Source organism: Odocoileus virginianus, chromosome 16 (assembly GCF_023699985.2).
Source record: "Odocoileus virginianus isolate 20LAN1187 ecotype Illinois chromosome 16, Ovbor_1.2, whole genome shotgun sequence".
Taxonomy (NCBI): Eukaryota; Metazoa; Chordata; class Mammalia; order Artiodactyla; family Cervidae; genus Odocoileus; species Odocoileus virginianus.
The window spans coordinates 39,012,433-39,031,447 of record NC_069689.1 but is presented as its reverse complement, the minus strand read 5'-3'; the positions used below and the strand labels follow the sequence as shown (position 1 = coordinate 39,031,447).

Sequence of the window (19,015 nt, the reverse complement as noted above, 5' to 3'; positions counted from 1 at the left end):
ATTATTCTATCCTGGTTTACAATTTGATAGCAAAGAGGTTGTGAAGAAGAGGTAGAGGTCATTGTTCAAGAGATGGAGAGGACAAGTGAATGGACACGGCTCTGGATTGTATTACAACTTCCCCACTCCGGCTCCCTGAAGGTCAGTGGTCAGCGCAGCTCTCCAGAATGAGAGTACTGCTATGTCAGGAAAGCCCCAAGTTGTAGCTTCTGCCTTTATACTATCATCACGGCACTCCAAAATTTCCATACTAACATATTTGAAACATGCTGTTATATTCCTGCTGCATCCTTCCAAATTCTTTTTCTTGCTATCACCAGGCTAGGGTATTGCTGATAACATGTTTACTCTGCCTTTTTAAACCCTAATTAAGGCTTCCTAGGCTTCCCTGGTGGCTCAGTGGTAAAGAAACCACCAACCAACGCAGGAGACCTAAGAGATGCAGGCTCAATCCCTGGGTCAGAAAGTTCCCCTGGAGAAGTCAATAGCAGCCCACATCAGTATTCTTGCCTGGGAAATCCCATGGATAGAGGAGCCTAGTGGGCTACAATCCATGGGGTCACAGAGGAGTCAAAAATGACCGAGTGACTAAACAACAAGGAACCAGGACTATACTCTGTGATAATTTTTTGCCACATGGATTTTCAGTCGCTTTCTAGTTTCAAGACAGTATTCAAACTGTCCTAGACATTTCAGGCAGTCTTTCTTATTGCCACAAATGTTATAGATTTATTACTTTCTTGTAAAATATTATTCTCATCATTTTAGCAGTAGGGGGAATGGATGTGTTCAGCCACTTATTTCCAATCAAGTGCGTGGCAGTCTGAATTCTTCCAGTTTCCTGAAATACTCATGCTAATACTCATCTACTCTCTAGGAAATAAGGAGAGTCTTTCCAGGAAGCCCACTTTTGACAGTTTTTCTGGGAGGTAGTGAGTAGGCACATTTATGAACCCTGCACAAACCAGTGTAACTGCTGGAGTCCAGATCCTGTTGAATGTATCCAGGTCTACCAGATAGACTGTCCAATTTTCAGAGTGTACTTTGGAGTACAAAGTTTTTTATCATTCTACTCTTGAGTGAAGAGAAGGCGAACCTAGTGCTTGCTTTAAAACATGATTGCATTTGGCAGCAGACATATAAGATTAAAATCTTTAAAAAAAACTTTTGGCCATTTTGCAAATGGCATTATTAGTTTTTATTAGTTCAGGCAGCACTTGTAGAACTATGATTCATCTGTTCCTTATATACGAAAAAAAGATTAAATTCAGTAAATGAAAAATATGAACCTCAACAAAAGAGGAAACAATATGTCATTTAAATCAACAGTGGCTTTGACTTATTATTACCAGAACTTTCACCACAATCTGTGGCACATATGTTATAAATTACATTTTTCTCCAGCATATGAAATATTTCAATTTAGCTTTGGCATTTAATCTCCTGGAAAGGCCATTTATTTCTACTTCTATGTATGCCCCTGAAGTCATAGACATTGTTCTTTAAGTAACTTTCCTTTTGAATCCAAATTGAAGATACAGTTAAGCGTATTTAGACCACTCTGTTTGAAATGTTTCTACAAGTTGTGATGGGGGAACAGAATCAAACTTGATAGAAAAAGATCTTGGATAATAGGCAAGGATGGTAGCAGGTTAGAGAGAGAGATTCTTTTCTACCTGCCTCAAGAATGCTAAGGAAAATTTTCACCTGCAATCCTGCTCAATGTAGACTGTCCATATTGGCAAAAGGGAGCTGTCACCCAAATTAATAGCTGGAACCTCTTAGACATGGAGCACATTACTGCTGTTGCCTGTTGCAAGAATGCAGCTACTGACACTCAGAACTGTTTGCCAGACCACATATTGCAGGATATGCCATTCGTTATATCTTCTAATTTTTGTCCTTGTGTGGACCCCAGGTAATTTAGCCAACTAGAAATGAGAATGAATTGTCTGCTACATGAGTGGTCTCCCTGAGTTCAGTGCCAGTGATTTAGATTCAGGCACTGTTGTCTCTTTGCTGATTGTACCGTTTGTAGTGCTCAAAAAGAATGATGCTTCAGTATGAAGGAAAACAGTGAGTCAAGACATACAGCAACTATTGTAATAATCTTAATGACAAACAATAATAACGCTGTCACTTTACACTTAATCTGGTTGCCCTGCTCTTTAAAAATGAACTTCTTATGACTTTGTTTTCCCAGATACCGCTTTTTAACCTTTATTTTACTCATTTTAAAGTAATGTAAAACCCAGTACGACAATATTCATCACAGGACACTTTTTATTATATTTTTCTGCTTTATCAAGACAATTTTCTCTGCAAAAAAAGATGGGTAGTGTAAGGCCATAGAGATAATTTTAGTAATTATGGACCCACATTTATATTAAAGTTTCCTTAATGCTCTGAGATGATGTTTGTGTTCTGTATGCATATATCCTTTGTCTATTTCTTATCCATTGCTACTCTAGGCTTAGACTTAATTTTCTTTCAAAGCATATATAATATTTTGTGCAGATGTTTGTATCTATTTATTATTTTCCTCATAAATATTAATTATTTATATCTGAACAGAAAGAACCCAGGAGGATTGGAGATTATTTATTTCATTAATGCAATACCTGCTTTTATTGAAGTATTAAATATTTGGATAATCAAACTACTAGAAGTAAATTACCTGTCTGCCTATATTTTATTATAGTATAATTTTACTATAATTTTCTAAAGCATATATAATATAGTATAATATATAATACTATATATAATGGTCCCTATATTATAATTTAGTACTATGAATAGGATTTCTGCCAGAAGACAGAAATTGGATAAAAGGTTGGAGACACTTTTACCTTAAACTGTTAATACTGAAGTTGTCCCCTTCTCCTTGCTTGGCCCTGCAATAAACCTTTCTGTCCTCTAAAAGAAAAAATTAACACTGAGCCAAATGACTGTTCAAAATACAAATATAATCATATTAATAATGACAATAAATATATACATTACAGCTTGGGCAACATAGGTGTTGGCTTTTATAGCAATGTTTGATTAATCACTATTTTTACCCTTCCACTAGAAAATAATTGTGGAATATATATTTTTTTCATAATGAGCCAATCTAAGAAATACAAATCTAAGAAAGCAAAATTATATCATTTCTAAAGCCTATGATATCTAGAACTAAAAAAGTACTTAAAGTCATCATTCTATGCATACATATTCTTTCCTCCTTCTCATCTGGGAGCTAGAGACCATTAACAGTCATTCATATCTAGCTTGTGCTTCCACAGTATAAATATACTTGTTATTGGTTGGTTGGTTGAAGCTTCATCCAAAAAAAGATTTTTTTAAAAACTTTAAAAGGCACAAAAAAAAATGCAATTAGGTAGTATAGGAACAAAGAAAAATAAGAATTAAAACATAAAATAGAGTCAGGGGTGAGGTTAAAAATTCATGACAAAAACAATCACACAGCTGACATCAGTGTATATGTAGCAATTACTGAGAAATCTTTAGCATAGGTTTTGGGGGGGAAACAGCTATTTTTTTTTTCAATATTGAAGATATGATGTCAAGAAAGATTGTGACTTGAAAATCTTAGATTTAAGTTTTGGTGTAACTAACCAAGGAAACAGAAAAAGTTGTAAAGAAATCATGAAAGGATGCATTTCTGTATGTCTCTTTTAAACAGGTCTATCCTTTGAAACCTGAAATATATATTTTAATTCAATAGAGTACATATTTTTAAAAATGTTAGTGCAAAAGAGTATAATATTAACAAATATTATGAGGGAGGAATACACCCAAAGTAAGAAACCACCAAGAAATAATCAAGTAAAGTTCAAAGATATACCAAAATATTATCAGTTTTTATCTTTGAGTGATGTGATGACAGGTAGTTATTTTTAACTTGCTTTTTTATCATTATTGCTATTTTCTACATTTTCATTTTTCTATTGAGGTATAATTGACATAATATATTAGCTTTAGGTACAGAAGTTACTGATTTGATATTTGTATATATTGAAAAATGATCACCACAGTAAGTTTGGTTAACATCTGTCACTATTGTCTCCAGTGAAGTTGTATTTTTTATAAAAAGAGACAAACAACACATGTTTTTTTCAAAGTGAATGAAAATAAAATGATCATAGCTTTGGCTTCAAGAAGATTCAGAATACATATTAGACATAAATTACATACAAAAACACTAAATAATAATAGGAAACACAGGATAGCATATGTAAGTAATAAAAAATTTGCATGCATAATCTCATCATATTTCATCTTTAGGTCAACTCTGTTTGTTGAATATTGTAAGATTTACTATTCCCATTTTATCGCTGTATACCACCAACTGCCTACATTTTTTTTTTTAGCTCGGATGCCTAAATGAAATCTCAAAGTCTAAGCAGGTTGAGAACTGAACCCCTGATGTTTGCCTTCCTCTCCGAACTACTTTACCCAATCTCCCCTCTCTCAATTGATGGTGACTCCATTGTGCCATTTTGCCAGAAATCTTGGAATCATTCTTGACTCCTCTCTTTATTTCCATAGCACATTCAGTCCATAAGGAAACCTTGAAAATACATCCAGATTTTGTCTACTTCTCCTTACTTCCATTGTTATTGTTCTCACTTAAACCATCCTCATGTCTTGTCATATTCACATATATACTCCTAACTGGTCTCCTTGCTTCCATTTTGTCCACCACAGTCAGAGTGACCCTTCTAAAATGCACATCAGATTACTTAGATATGCCAGAAACCTGAAGTGGCTCCCATTCCACACAGAGTATAAAATAAAAAGTCTTGCAATGGACTACAAGGCCCTTCAAGTCTCTTCTTTGTTCTCATTATCTCTTCAAATTTTTCCCTCTTTAGTCTCTTCCTTACTCATTCCACACCAGCCACTCCTAATTTTCTGCACTGGCTGTTTTCTTTGCTGGGATTGCATTTTCCCCCGTTAGACATGTGGTGAACTCCTTTACTTCCTTTAAGACTTTGCTTCAATACTGTTTTTGTAATAAGGCCTGCCCTGATTACCCAAGTTAAAATCTCAACCTGCCTCTGCCTCTCCCATCTTCTGTGTTCTTTTCTACTTTTTAAAAATCACACTACCGATCATCTTACAACACGCTATACCAGTTATTTACTTACTTTGGACATTTTGAAATGTCTGTGGGTTTGTCTCCTCCTCCTAGAATGTAAGGTATTTTTTTGTCCATTGACACATTCCAAGCATAGGGTTGATTCTTAATAAATATTTGTTGAATTTGACTATCTAAACTGAGATTTTTATAAGATTACATGTCTTGGCCCAATTCATAGGAGACAAAAGTAGAATAGATCTTCTTAGTCTAAGTCCTTGCAATCTTTTAACTGTTCCATGGGGTTATGATCTGTGCCATAAGAGAGGTATAAATAACAGAGATAAATTATGTTCAGTAGAGGAAAGTCAGGCAGTGCTCTATGAAGCATTTCATGACTGACCTTGAAGAATGGGTTGGATTCTGAGCTAAAGTAAGGGAAAAGGACATCCCAAGAAGAAGGAAAGGAATGAGCAGAAACACAAATGGAGCTACTCAGGAAAAGTGGCTTAGGACTAACTCACAGTCTAGCCTGACCACAGCGTAACGGGCATGGAAGACTAATAGGATAGGCACAAAGGAGCGGCTAAGGCTTCCATCAGGAGCCTTGAATGCAGGGTGGATGCTTAGTGTTAATTTGGTAGTCTGACATTTTAGAGCAAGAGGTTGACATATTAAAGAAAGACTTCAGCAGGATTAATATGTCAGTTGTGAGTAGACTGCACTAGTTTTCGGAATGGGTAGGTGAGGAGACAGAAAGCTATTACGGTTGTCCAAGTGAGGAGTAATAAGGGCTTCTGTGAGGACCGTGTAAGTGGGAGTGGAAAGAAAGGAAGAGATAAAGAAGACATTGTGAATTCGGTGGGAGCAAAATGAATATAAACTGGCAAGTGATTTAAGGGGTCCTAGATGACCAGATTAACATGATGATGAAGGTTTTAATCTGTAGTGACTGAGCAAACAGAAAATCAGAAGGAGCTGGTTTAGGAGGATCTGCTGTATTCTCTTTCGAGATGTGGCATTGAAAATATTGAGAAGTCTGGACTGGCAGAGAGTCAGCCCTCTGACATGGGGAGGTACCAATCTTCCAGCATTTTTCTACCCCCTCAGTCACTTCTATATTGTCCCCTATGAATAGCAAAATGTCTCTTACAGGACTGTTTTCAGGCCCTGGTGTGGCTCACTGGCTACCCAAGATGCAAATTCACTTTCTGACATACAGGGAAATGTTTCTGGGTTTTTTTTTAATTTGTGCTCTTTTTTTCTTAGTCAGTTGCAGCTGAACACATAAAGTCCAAACTCTGTTCCAAACGGCATTTGTTTCTGAGGATTTTTAACTCAGCCATAGCTGCTCTCCTGCCTGGCACTGCTGTTTATTACCAGGTTCCTCAACTAGGTCAGGACAGCATACGAAAGTGCCTTAATTGTCACAATATTGGGGACTGAATTAATCCACAGCAGATGAACGAGGATAATGAAATCAATTTCTTCTCTCTCAATGGTGTGTGCAGCATCATCTCTTCTGATACACTTCAGTGTCTGACCTTTTAAACTGACAGGATGTTCGCTGCTGAGGCTTTTTAAAGACATCTATCTCTCCTCAGAAAAATGGAAGCCAGACATCCAAGACCGACTTATATTTGTCTGTGAATCAAGCTGTCATTTTTGTTCTGCCAGAGTCTGTTATCACGTCTGGACAAGTAATTATTCTCTAGGTTAGGTTCTTACAACCTTGAATTTTTAGGAAAGTCCTTGAGACTGAAAGCAGTCCCTTTCTCGCTGCTACAGTTCATGCATATTAGTGAGTTATGTAGTGACTTGGCAGCTATTACTCCTATTAAGCATTTAGTCTATTAAGCACACCATTCTTTTAACTTTGCAAAAGCTTCTAGCCTCCATCTGTTTCCCCTATTTATTAAGATCCTATTTAGTTCTCTGACCACATTTAGGTAGCTGGCAGCATGTCCCTTGTAGAGCAGGTGTAAGCTGGGACACAGAAGGACGAGATGGAGCAAAGACAAACAACTAGCTTCTTTAGGTTCGTGTATCCTCTGGCAGGAATCATGGAAGTAGGGAAGAGAGGGCTTCCTATTCAGTACTCATTTCCGTTGGAAACAGGGCACCCATTTCAAGCTGCTGAATAAAGCATAGACACGGCACAGTGAGGTGGGGCTGGCAGAGGACGGAAGGGCCCAGACTGTTCTGGCAGACACTGGAAACGCTTTAGTATGTGGAACATAAAATCTGACTCAAACTGATGCAGCTCATCTAAGTTGCTAGGCACTCCAAATCAACTCAGAATTCAATAGTTTCCAATGAAAACCTTAGGTCAGATTTCAGGGGAAAAAAATCCTCAGTGAGAGATTTAATAATGTATAAAGAGACCGGCACCTCCTACACAATTCTGTTTGAAATAGAGAATTGCTGGAATAAAATTCTCATTACCTACTTCTGCTTGGAGGAGAAACCATTTGCAAGCAGTTAGACAGTGGGTCAGTCACAGACATTACACAGTGTAAATTTAAGCTTGGTAGTTTGACAACAGTATTTCGACTATATTTTGAAAAGGTGTTTCTGCTTTTTCATGCTCATTTACCCACAGAAAGTCACATCCGTGGGCAAAAACTCACTCAGCCCTCTCTGACTCCCCATTCCCAGTTACCCTGCTTCCGGAGCTGTCATGATGAGTAAGATATGGCACGTTGTCCAGAGTCTTAATCTTTAAAACATCATTCATAATATAAAAGCACAGCCCGGCACACACAATAAAGACTGTAAGGAACCAAAGGAATCAGAGTGCAGGCTCTCAAGTCTACACTGCAGATTTATAGGAAAGAAAACAAAAGCATGTTTCCACCTCTGAAGCAGAACAGAACAGGTGAAGGGGCTACACACATCCCATTACGCTTTTTTGTTTCCGAATGACATGTGATCCTGACCATGCTTCAGGCTTCGGGATGAATGACAGCCATTTCCTCTCCGGTCCTTTATGTACAAATGGTCCAAAGAATCTTAGTATTATTAGGAAAAAATATTAAAACAAAAATATGCTTATTACTTTATTACTTGTTTTCCCCTACAATTATTGGAAAGACACAACATTTGAGGAAATAAGAGTGCTCGGAGAAGAGTACTTTCTTACCTAAAATCTCACCCCTTCTTAAGACGTGGAAATACATTATTTATTTTGTATGGGGTTATCCTCAGCTGAATACTTTTAACAAAATAAAGTAAGAATACAGGGCTCCCAATTCAATAAAAAATTGGCATAAAACCTGAATACTACTATGGGCATCCTGATAAACATACAAACCGGCAGCCACCATTGAGAGACATCAGTGTGACACAGCTTCCTGCTCATCATTTCTTCCTGATCTTCATGGAGGCATCTCTTGGGTGGCGTTTGGAGTATGGTGGACCTATTTCCCTTGGCTCTGCTCTCACTCATACCTCTTTCATTTAGGACTGCAACAAGGATAACTGTCCTTCTCAGTGGTTTTATACTTAGTCATTGGACCTGCAGAACAGTGATTATCAACTCTGTCGTTGTTGCCAAATCATCTGTTGAGTTCACAATGTTGAGAGACCCACGGTAGTTCTCATGGGTAGTTACTGTCTACCAATATGTCCAGCTGAAACAAACAGGAAATCCTAAGAGCAAAACTATTTATATACCATGTGATCTAAATAATTTGATGACGGCACCAATATGAGATGAGAGACTACTTTCCATTGTCTTTTAGGCTTAACTTGGGTGACATCAAAAAATAAAACATTTCTTTTTAACCTTCCTATTTTGGTTGGAGCTTTTCTAAATATTGGATTCTCAAGGCCTTAATTATGAGAAAGAAAATTCAATTTCTTTAGGAAATTATCTCCCTCTTGCTTTTAAGAATCTGAGCTCTGCCAAACAGAAACAATAAATAGGAAATAGTGAGTCTTTTAGAACCAATTGGAAAAGCCAGGATGCCATCTTTCAACTTGCAGTGTACATTACCAAATGGGGACTGTTTTCTACAAAACATTAAAGGCTCTTTTCCATGTGTTACTTGGCTCAGTGCTTGGGGAAAAAAAAAAAATTCTTGCATTTAGAAAAAATGCATTAAATGAATCCGCAGTGCATCTCATCCAATCCTTAGGAAAATGCTCCATCTTTGCAGTAGGGGCTGGGAGTGCAGCAGTTATATATAAGGTGGGCTAAACAAAGGAACATGCATCATGAGATACCATATACTGGTTGGCACTGCAGCAAGAAGGAAACTGAAATAAGCTTCAGGACAGATTTCTCTAATCGGCAACTTCAAAAAATATTTTTGCAGTTGAAACCTGCTTTCAGAAAACTGGAGGCACAGACTGAATGCTTTTCCAAGGTCATTATGCTCGAGTTCTGTTCTCGGTTTTGGTGTTGCTTTCTTTCTTCTTAACTTCTTTCCCTGAAATATGGAAACACCCAGAATGCATTATCTTAGAACACAGGCAAACTGACACACCCACTCTATTCCTGAAGTGTAAACTGGGGATCCCATGCTTGTAGTGGGACTCAAGCCCGCTGTCCTCAGAAGAGATTTTTCCTTGAGCTGACCGGATTCAAAGAAGTTCTAATATACATAAGTGAGTTTTACCTAAAGCTGCCTCCTCTAGTGGCTGTTACCTAAGCCTGTTGTGTAACCACTACCCTTGGTTTGCGGAAGGACATGTCTGTCTTTGCTTTTGATCATACCATCTGCCACAGAAGGAACATTTCCAGGCCAGTAATTATGTTTTGCAACATTCACATTTTTACCATTCCCACTATGTAGCAAGCAGAGAGCGACTGTTACAGAGGAGACTACCATTTACAAATCTGTTCTGTCTGTTAGGGATTGTTCCCTTAGCAGGCGGTGGCTATATGGAAAGGCTGCCATTTGGAATTCCCTACTTGCTAAGGCAGAGGCAGGTTCAGAGGGGCCAGAGCTGTTTCTGACTTTGAACCCTGGCTGACTGGTCCAATCGGGATGGACATTCCAGGAGTGTAAGTAACTGGTACAGAGGCGCCCTTCTAATCTTTTACAACACTGCCCACTGGGCTGAAGTCAGAGCACAGTGGGCTCCTGAGAGGAGCCAACGACATTTTCTGGACAGTGCTCCCCTATGTGCAGGAATGCTTCAGAATGCCAGCCCTGTGACTTAAAACTAGCTTCAAATAAATAACTGCACTCCAATCAAGTCAGAGAAAGTTAGTCAACATCTCTCTCTCTCTCTCTCTCTCTCCAAGACACTGGGGATTTTCTCGTAAGTCATAATTCAATCCTTCATTAGAAGGAAGAAAAAAATGTAAATTAAAAATATCTCAGCCAAGCCATTCCCAGAAGCAATAACTGAAATCTCTGCTGGCTAAACAAGAGGCCGCCAGGCTGCTATCAGAACCTCTCTGTTTGCTATCAGTTTAGGCCACAATTAATTTAAAAATTTTACTTGCAATGTAAAGTGAGGGAATACAATAATCTCAATTTACTTTTTTAATAAAAAGCTTAAGTGGAAAGGGTCCTTTGGGAAGGCTCAGCCCAGGCCAAGGTAATTCTCATCATGAGGAAAGGCGCCTGTTTAAGATGCAGAATCATAGGACGGCCTGTGCTCTCTTTCCAGAATGCTTCCTCTGAGCTGAAGCCAATTCCTTTATCTTTTTTGTTTTTTCACTTTTTGGTTTTGAAAAAAAGTAAAGATGAACTTGCAAACACCAGCAGTAACTGCCTTAAAAAAGCAACTCTAAGAAATCAGGAGGCTCTGCTGAAAGAATACTCTCCAAAAGTGGCAGGGAACAGAGGAATACAGGGGCAGGTCATGAAACAATGTATCAAACATACAAAGCGTCCAGAAAGGAGCAGGGATCTCCTCCTAGAAGCAGTAGGATAAGATGCGCAAGGGACAGCACTGGGGAATCAGTAAACAGAAGGTCACAGGAGGTTTGTTCAAAAAAAGTGGTCTGGATTAGAGAAAATCAACCTCAGGTCACAGAGGGCATCTGAAAAGATACTGATTTAGCATGGGCTTCTACTACCTGGGCTAACCATTAAGAGCAAACAAGGCTCTTCTCTGCACTATCAGAACTAGTGTAGCAGGCAGACTACTCTGGGTCATGCTAAGCACAGTGGAAAAAGGATGTGTGTGTGTACTAAGTCGTTTCAATTGTGTCCGACTCTTTGCAACCCCATGGACTGTAGCCTACCAGGCTCCTCTGTCCATGGGATTCTCCAGGCAAGAATACTGGAGAAGGTTGCCATGCCCTCCTCCAGGGGATCTTCCCGAGCAGGGATCTAACCCATGAGTCTTATGTCTCCTGCATTGGCAGGTGGGTTATTTACCTCTAGAACCACCTAGGAAGCCTGGAGCAAGAGATGGGCATAACTAAATCAATGAAAGTTAATTTAAGATGGAGGTACTGTCCTAGGAATAATTCTCCAATAACATTCTAATACCCAAATCAGATTAATAAAATCTTTATTTGAACATTCTATGGCTGGTAACAATCACATTTTTTGTTTCTATGACAACACAGATTTGTTTCTCTTCTCATCCCTCAGCCCCTCCCCAGTCTCCACTCTCTCTATGTATGGGCCACATCTCAGTGTTCCCAGGGGATCCATCTGTGGCCCTCTTTTTATCACACTTGTTCCTTTATATGTATACAAGCAATAAATACTTCCAAATCACAACTCACCCCTCACTCCCCCATTGCTTTCTGAAAATTTTAGTTACATAACCAGCTGTCTGCCAGAAATCTTCACCTGCATTTCCTAAAGGCACTCAAAATTAAACACCATCACATACAAAACTAAACTGAGACTCTTTAGCCTTACCCTCTATTCCTCCTGGGCAAATTGTCTTTCTTCTTTATTAATCTTCACGTTTTCATATTAACATCTGCTAAGGAGTGAACTGTGTCCTAAAAATTCATATGTTGAACCTCTAACTCCAAAGTGATGGTATTTGGAGGTGGAGCCTTTGGGGGATAATTAGGGTTAGATGAGCTCATGAGGGTGTGGCCCCCGTGGTGGGTTTCATGCCTTTCAGAGAGACTCCAGGGAGTTTGCTGTCTCTCTTTCTCCCTCTCCTTCAGGTAAACAGAAGAAAATGTCATGTGAGCGTGTGGCAGCTGGACAAGCCAAGAGAAGAGAACTCAGAAAGAATCCTACCTTGCTGGCACCTTGCTCTTGGACTTCCCAGCCTCCGGAAGTGTGAAATAAATTTTTGTTGTTTAAGTCATCCTGTGTATGCTATTTTATTAGGGCAACCTGAGAAGACTAATCTATCATTTAACCAACCACCCAAGACAGACCCAACGTTAATTCCATGCCCTTTTTTCTCATCTACTTTCCATATTTAATCAACTGTGATGTTCTCATTCACTGTCATTTCTCTCTGACTTTCAAATATGTCCTCCTTTCTCTAATCCGACTGTCTCTCTTCTAATGCAGGAGATACCATATCATATCCGGATAATTTCAATAGCCTCATTCTTGATCACTGTGCTTTAGACTGGTCACCTCCTTAACACGCCCGTCTCTGCAACTATCACTTCTTCATGGTGGTACCGTAATGATCCTTCCAAAATGCAAAGCTGACTGTCATGCACCTATTTAAAATTCTAATGTGTTATCAACAACTTTAGGGTAAAATCTGAGAAATTCAGTATTTTTTAAAAGGAAATTCTTCATTGTCTGATTGAACAAGCAGAACCAAGCAGAACTCTGTAGCGGTGTTGGGAGGGGGCCCTTTCCATGTTCCCCATCTATTGTTTGCAAGAAAAAGGCTGAAGTCTCTTAAACCTCTCTGAATTGCCAAGGGTAGATTCAAAGCACTACTGCTTAGGGAGGTGAAGGAATGCAGAAAGGTGAAGGAAATGCAGTTAAGAAACAATAGCTCAACAATAAAGCAGAGCCCTAGTTCCCCCTCAAGGAATATACATAATATATATCTTTGAGTTCTACTAAAGGAACTAAGGCCCCCACCCAGGAGGCAGGATGATAACTTCAGGCTGAGCAAAAGGTCCCTGGAACACTACCCTCATTGCAGCCCTAACCCCGACTTCTCCCTTTGAAAAATCTTCCTTAAATAAATAAATAAAACCACTACAATATTGTAAAGTAATTAGCCTCCAACTAATAAAAATAAATGGAAAATAAATAAATAAATAAACATTCTCCCTTAAAAACCATCAGGGAGTTTGAGTGTTTTGAGCACAAGTCACATGCTTTCCTTGCTAGGCCCTGCCTGCAATAAACCTTTCTCTGCTCCAAACGCCAACGTTTCCGTTTGCTTGGCCTTACTGCATGTCAGACACATAAACTTAGGTTAGACAACATGATCACCACTTATTTTCCAATTTTATCCCCTGACACAACGTCTCATAATACCAGATTACTTGTGCTTCCCCAAACACATCATGTTCTTTAATATTTTGCTGACTACTTATGTTGCTCCCTTCACTTCAAATGCTATCCTCCCCAAAATTATCCTGACAAATTTCTATTTATCCTTCAAAATGCAGCTCAAGTGTCAACTTCTCTTTAAAGCATTTTTCTAATCCTTACTTTTTCTCACTATACTTCTCTACCTTTACAAAACTTCTTTTATTTCCAGTAAATATTTCCCTATATTGGAATTCTTTTAAATAAATTTTAATAGATGCCTCCCACAAGTTTTGATTTGTAAATACTTTATTGTTGCCAAGTTTAAAATATGTAATATTATTATGGTTTCCTCTTTAGTTCATTGCTTTTTAGAAGATCATTTTTAATTTTAAAACATAAAAATGCTACCACCTTTGAATTGTTGATTCCAAATTTAATTAAATTGTGATAAATATATTCTGTATATTATTTACTATTTGACATATACTAAGACTTCTTTTTCTGAGCTACTACTTGGTGAAATGTGTAAATATTTTATGTGAGCTTCAAAATGTTTTTGTGTCCTATTAAGTCAATAAAAAATTATTAGTTTAAGCTCACTGATGCTGTTTTATATACTTAATTTATAAGTTCCTGATAGAAATGTTTAAAATTCTCCTTTTAGTTTCAATAGAATTGACTTTGTACTTTTTGAGGCAGTATTACTAGGTGTGTACAAACTTGTGATATTGATATCCTGGAAACTGTTTCTTTTTTGTTATGCAATGTCCTATATTTTTTTTCCTATTAATGCCTTTATACCTTGGTGCATTTTGCAGTAAAATTTGAATTTTTTTTTCTAATATATTTGTCTTTTTCAATCTCAGTGTATATGTTGTCTATTTTTTTCTGATTAGTATATTATGGTATATATTAACTCTTAACTTTCAAATCTTGTAAACGAAGAATGATTGGAAGCAGATACCTGGTAACATTTTTTACCTTTGAATAGGAAAATTTTTTCCATTCCCATTTCTTTTTCACTGCACTGTGATTTACTCTTACATACTCAATGGTTTCAGGATCTAGCCTGTACCACAGCGCAAAAACTGACTGTGCACATCTCTCTGCTTTCAGTGACATCACAGTAGTACTGGAAATAGGCCATGGCAGCATGGTAGAATTATTTACACCACGGAAATTCACAAATTCTACAAACCAGGGCCTTTTATTCTTCCAAAGAAAACAGCTGTTAAACATATTTTAGCATACCATTAGGAGAAGGAAATGGCAATCCACTCCAGTATTCTTGCCTGCAGAATCCCAGGGATGGAGGAGCCTGGTGGGCTACCATCCATGAGGTTGCACAGAGTCTGACACGACTGAAGCGACTTGGTGGCAGCAGCAGCAGCAGCATACCATTGGACATATTTGTTATGACTATCATTATATTGTGTTTTTTATATACCATTCTTTTTCTTTTTCTTTTTACTTTTGCCTTCTGTTCAATTGAGAAGAGTTTTCAATATTTCCTTTGAAGGCATTTTGTTTCACCTCTCTAGATTATTTTTAAATTCATTTTTAATGGAAGTTTTTAATCATGTATGGGTATCGATGCTGTTGTTTTGGTATTTGGTTTCTGATTTTTGCCTACCCTCTTTCATATCTGTCCACATCCAGAAATCCTGTGGCTGCCTCCAATCTGATGTGGCATGCCTGTAATTCATAACCAGATCTTAAAAGATTTTCAGAGTTCCTTACTTGCAATGTTATTTATGCTATCACAGGTGAGATTTGAGAAGGAAGGGAAAATACATTCATGCTCAGTAGTGTCCAACTCTTTCTGACCCCATGGACTGTAGCCCTCTAGGCTCCTCTGTCCATGGAGTTTTCCAGGCAAGAATACTAGAGTGGGTTGCCATTTCCTACCCTAAGGAATCTTCCTAACCCAGAGACTGAACTCGCTTCTCTTGTGTCTCCAGGTGTATTGTTTACTACCGGGCCAATAAGTGAGATTACTTGCTTATTATTCCACTTGATGGAGGAAATATTTTTAAATAAGTGTTTTTTCTGACCAGAGTCTAATACATATTCATCGCCAAACTCTAGAAACATATTAAGAAGAAACAAAAGCCCAAATCCCACCCTACAGATTTAGCTACTTCTAACTATATTTTTATAAATTTATAATTATACCCTACTGCTTAATTTTGTGTTTGGTGTTTCAACTTCTATTGCTCTATAAATATTATTCAACATATCTAATCTTTTTTGAAAAATAATTTTATGTATAACATTATCAGATAGAAACACCGTAATTTAAAAAGCCATTTCACCACTGCTGAATATTTGGGACACTTTACTTTTTGTTTGGCTACTAAAAAATATTGTCAACTATAGCGCAGGCTTATATATCTTTAGAAATTATTTTTTTCCAGTGAAATAACTATTTAAAAAATGTGACCTTTTTCAAGAGTATATTTTCATATTTCCCCAACGAAAAATTATATTAATATATACTCCCATCAATACTATAGGCAGATGCCAAGACCAATATATTTTATAATTTATCTCTAATACTACTGAATTCAAGATTGTTCATCCTGTCCTATTATTTCTTCTTATGTGGCTTAGAAGAGGCAATGTAAAGAAACTGAGTTGCCCAGTAAATGTATTGAAATATTGAAATGGTTAGGTAGATATTCTTTGGATTTTATCTTAAAGAAAATTAATTCCTCCAACTCTGTTACTCTCTGTCTTCTCCTATAAGATGTAAAGAAACATATTAGATAATATTAGAGGAGAGGTGAGTGTACACCATTTCCTAAGAGCTAGGAACACTGGATACTGCATTTTATTTATAGCTTTTTTTTTTCTTTTCTGCTTACCCCTCGGGGAGTATATGGACTGCTGTCTATCAAAACCAAGCATTTCCTAGACCTGTGGACATATCAATATACCATGTCAAATACTGTAATGTATATTTTTATCTTTATAGCAATAAGAAGAGTTAATGATATAAATAACTATTACCTGATTTTTTAATCAAGGATTTTAACAAAAATGAGACATTCTTTTTTTCCCAACAGATATTCTCCTTTTTTTTTCTACAAACAAAGTGAAATTTTGAATAATTTACCCTATGCAATTTTCCATACTGCTACAGTAAACTTAGTGTCCCACCTTCTGTTTTCAGTGTAAATAGTAATCTTACATCATTTCATTGCCCTCTGAGCCTTTTTAAGGTTATCTGTGTATAGTTGCTAGATTAATCATTTGTATTAACCTCACTCAGTGACAAAATTTATTTAGCTCAATTGTATTTCATAGACTGGATACATTTTTTCAATTGTTTCAGAACAGTGAAGACACATTAAATCTCCCTTAGATATTTACTTTCAAGATTAAGAGACTCAGGTCACCCTATGTTTCTTTAAAATCTTATTAACAAACTCTTTATCTCCTGTTTCTGTTTTGAGTTATTTAAAAATTGTCACCAAAAATGTTTAGTATGAAACATAAACTTGACCAATATATTACAATGAGTATCTGACTAGCTCTGATTATAATGGAATCATTGCTTTCTGCAACAAGCTAGTAAAAAAATAAATTAATCAAAATGTGCATTTTTAAAAATCTGCATGATTAATAAAAGAAAAATGTCATACCAGAGACTTCAGTAATCAATCTCCTTCTACATTAAAGATAAAAAAATAAGAATAAGTTAAGAAAAATATGGTATAATGGTTCACTATTAAGAATGCAATAAAGATGTTAATGCATATATGCAGATTTTTACAATATATTTAATATTTATAGAACTCATAGCATGAAAGTTGTTCACTAAGTCTGGGTCTGTCTGTTTCCTTGGTAAGGAAAAATTGAAGAGATTATTTTTTTCCTCCATTTTCATGAAAGTCCTCCTCACTTCAACAAAATAGACAAACAAAGAGACAAGTGTTTCTAGATTACTTGTTTGGTTGGAAGAGAAGGGCTCTAGAGTGTTCAAGAATGTCCTAAGTAAAAGACACTACTATGAGATGAAAAGAGTAACTTCTTTATGAAAATATTAATAGCTCAAAAGGAAGATTATATAATTACTAAGAATAAGATTTACCTCCCCAGAAAGACTTCTGTTTTGATTTTGGTTTTTAAGAAAAGACATTCATTAACTTTGTAAGAGATACTTCATGGGTTTTATAGGACACCTGCCATTATGTTTCTATGAATACATGATTTCTAAAAATAATTTATTGCCTCCATATCTATGCAGAGTACATCATGTGAAATGCCAGGCTGGATGAATCACAACCTGGAATCAAGATTGTCAGGAGAAATATCAACAACCTCACTCTAATGATAGAAAGTAAAGAGGAACTAAAGAGCCTCTTGATGAGAGTGAAAGAGGAGAGTGAAAAAGCTGGCTTGAAACTCGACATTCAGAAAACTAAGATCATGGCATCCAGTCTCATCACTTCACAGCAAATAGATGGGGAAAAAGTTGAAACAGTGACAGATTTCATTTTCTTGGGCTCCAAAATCACTGTGGACTGTGACTGTAGCCATGAAATTAAAAGATGCTTGCTCCTTGGAAGTAAAGCTATGACAAATCTAGACAGTGTATTAAAAAGCAGAGACATCACTTTGCTGACAAAGGTCCGTATAGTCACAGCTATGGTTTTTCCCAGTAGTCATGGGCAGATATGAGAGTTGGACCATAAAAAAGGCTGAGCATCAAAGAACGGAAGCTTTCCAATTATGGTGCTGGAGAAGACTCCTGAAAGTCCCTTGGAGAGCAAGGAGATCAAACCAGTCAATCCTAAAGAAAATCAACCCTGAATATTCATTGGAAGGACTGATGCTGAAGCTGAAGTTCGAATACTCTGGCCACCTGGTGCAAAGAGCCGACTCATTGGAAAGGACCCTTATGCTCGGAAAGATTGAGGGCAGGAAGAGAAGTGAGTGACAGGATGAGATGGTTGGATGGCATCATCGACTCAATGGGCATGAGTTTGAGCAAGTTCGAGGAGACTGTGAAGGACAGGAAGCCTAGCCTGCTGCAGTTCATGGGGTCACAAAGAATTGGACATGACTGAGTGAGTGAATAATGAATAACCATATCTAGTCAACCTCAGACTTCATCTCTTTTAAGATTTAAAGTATGCTCATTCATTTTCAAATTACAAAAACGGTGAGGAAATAATATTTCAGTTCACTTCAGTCACTCAGTCATATCCGACTCTTTGTGACCCCTTGGACTGCAGCACACCAGGCTTCCCTGTCCATCACTAACTCCCGGAGCTTGCTCAAACTCATGTCCATCCAGTCGGTGATGCCATCCAACCATCTCAACCTCTGTCATCCCCTTCTCTTCCTGTCTTCAATCTTTCCCAGCATCAGGGTCTTTTCCAATGAGTCAGTTCTTCACGTCAGGTGACCATGAAGCTTCAGCATCTCTCTTTAAAAAAAAACAACCTACCTCCTATGTGCTAGTTTAGCACAAACATTAAAATTTTAACACTTATGATAAGAGTATCATCTTGTTGTAAGCAAAGCAGGC

General features: G+C 37.3%; 1 long non-coding RNA gene across 6 annotated transcripts in view; it reads right to left on the bottom strand.

Annotated features, from left to right (window-relative positions):
- Positions 1–19,015, bottom strand: part of LOC110136914 (uncharacterized) — a 489,873-nt gene that overhangs the window by 300,873 nt on the left and 169,985 nt on the right. The window contains exon 5 of one of the 6 annotated variants that reach the window (XR_011491852.1): positions 2,257–9,519. The exons of the other annotated variants lie outside the window; for them this stretch is intronic. This is a non-coding gene — a long non-coding RNA (uncharacterized lncRNA). Of the gene's footprint in view, positions 1–2,256; positions 9,520–19,015 lie in introns of those variants that run through there. 6 annotated transcript variants of the gene reach the window in all.